The sequence below is a fragment of the Dipodomys merriami genome, unplaced genomic scaffold (assembly GCF_024711535.1).
Source record: "Dipodomys merriami isolate MVZ:Mamm:240054 unplaced genomic scaffold, mDipMer1.0.p SCAF_190, whole genome shotgun sequence".
Classification (NCBI taxonomy): domain Eukaryota; kingdom Metazoa; phylum Chordata; class Mammalia; order Rodentia; family Heteromyidae; genus Dipodomys; species Dipodomys merriami.
In genome coordinates, this window is record NW_027203271.1 from 1,140,830 (window position 1) to 1,143,213 (window position 2,384).

Genomic DNA, 2,384 nt, shown 5'->3' on the forward strand with positions numbered 1-2,384 from the left:
TTAGTGCTGGGTGAATGAATCAACTCTATTGTAACTTGCTCCCTACACTTGAAAAACTTGTAGTGTCACTAAGTGTCATCTACTTATCAAATGTTATTTTGGTAAGTGTGATTTCAAAAAGTTTATTTGAAAAAGAATACACTTTCAGGAGATTAAATGTAGGTTGGTTTGAGAATGACAACATTTTTATACCACAGAACCAAGTTGTACTAAAGTACCAGTGTTTTGAAGCACAAACGATCTTCTCAATTAATGTTTTGCTGAATTAAATTTAACCTCAAAGTCATTTTCCTGACCATGGTAGATCAATCACGGATCTATCCTTCCAGGAACTATTTTTTGGGCCCACTTATGCTGGACTGAAATATAACATTAGTCATTAGGGGAGGGGTATTAAAAATAATCTTGTGACACTTTCTGATCTTGTTCACTCATATGGGCTGGTCATCTGTCAATTCAGGTTGAAATACAGTAATTTCTCTCGATTTTGTGACTTCATCTTTCATTTTAAGTTGCCCTACATTATACAATTGCTTGCTGCTAATTCTTGTTTCTCAAGGAATTGGAGCCTGAAATATAAGAAATGAGAAATTGAGATGGATTTTCAGTTACTGTCTGCTGGCATGTTGCGTAGGCCTAGGTGAGAAGTATTGCCCCTGTTATCTGATGATGCAGGTAACTCAGCCATAAGATATTAGGACCCATGGGTCTATAGAAGAAAAATGTCTTTTAGATATCATATTAGCAAAATTGAAGTATAATATGTAGGAGGAATGCATCAGAAATATGGAGAAAAACAGTTTGGGACCAGTGAGTTAAAACAATAAACAGATCATCAGAGTAAAATCTCTTATAGATTAGAGGAAAACAACATTGATTTTTAACAATGTGAATTCAGAAGACCATGAACACTTAGAAGGTATCATAAGTTTATACCGAAGACATTGCATTGATACTTTTTATATTCTAATATATATTCTAAACCTAATTATTTACATTCAAATTCTATTTATTGGAATAAATAAATATCAATTTATTTGTCAAATTATCAATTGATTCTAGTTAGTTTCACTGTGTGAAATATAAAATCAGCATATATAAATATAAAATATATAACTATATATAATATAATAAAATGGCACATGTTTTGCATTGTTCTGTTTTGGTTAGGGTATCCAAAGCAACTCTGTTTTAAAGTATTTTTCCATTATCTCTACCTCAGTGTTTGATAGAGTTAGATTTAAACCTTTACCTTTTGTAGATTTACAGATTGGAGGCAAGAGGAAACATTACCAATTTAAGGCCTAATAACAAGGAGAAACATATGGACTTCTCCTGGAGCTATGAAAATATTTGGTGATAGAAAGGCAGTAGTCTAAGTTCCTGCCTGGTTGGAAGGTAGACAGGCCAGGACATTAGGTAATCATGCATATGAATAATTTTTTCACCTTCTTGGCTTTAGCTACTTTTGAAATGGTAGGTATAATAAACCATTATATTTTGATAAAAAACCTTCTAGTCTGAAAAGTTCTGTCTGAAATATTCATTTTTCTATGATCCCTTGGAACTAAGATTTATTTTGTTCAAGTAAGACAATTTACGCGATCAGGGTAAAATATTCTGGTTGGTCTGATCCTACATGGAAGAAGGGTAAAGCATCAGGTAGACATTTGTGCCAATGAGACCGCATTTGGGAAAATTTCAGCTGCAGAAGTTTAGAAGTAGCTCTTAAGCAAGGCTTACTTTGAATCCGTTAGCTACACAGAGCAAACTCAGTTGAATAAATAAGTATTTGAAAAAGCCATCCCCTTTGGACCTAGCTAAAAATGCTTCAAAGTATGATTAAACTAAAATGAAAAAGATTTAAAATAGTCATTGACAAAAAAAATTACAAACGTGAGCAATCAACTGAACAATATAATTATTTTCCATTATACACAGAATTTTAGGGAAATAAGATCAGTAGCATTGTTAGAAACAATAAGGTTTCCTTATTACAAACAGGCACCCAAGGATATAATCCTGTATAAATATTGCATCATTAACTACCTAAATTTAGAGGACATTACATGCTTCAGCAGCACATGAACCCAAATTACACCAATACAGAGATTAACATGGCAATTGCAAAGGATGATATGAAAATCTGTGAATTATTCCAGATTTTTCATTCTTCAGATGCAAGAAATGAAAAACAATTATTAAAAAGTTGATTACAAAATTACTAGTGTAACAATACATGTAATCCATATAAATAAAAGTTAGTTTGACATCAGTGTATTAAATCTTCACCGTAGAAAGGCCTTTATATAGCATAATCGTTATAAAACTTTTAAATTAGACAACATTGTCATTTTATTCCAAAGAAATATACTATAAAGACC

At 31.8% G+C, this 2,384-nt stretch overlaps 1 pseudogene; it reads left to right on the forward strand.

Annotated features, from left to right (window-relative positions):
- The first annotated feature begins 2,069 nt into the window (after positions 1-2,069).
- On the forward strand, positions 2,070-2,168 carry LOC138831289 (U6 spliceosomal RNA; annotated as a pseudogene).
- The last annotated feature ends 216 nt before the right edge of the window (positions 2,169-2,384 follow it).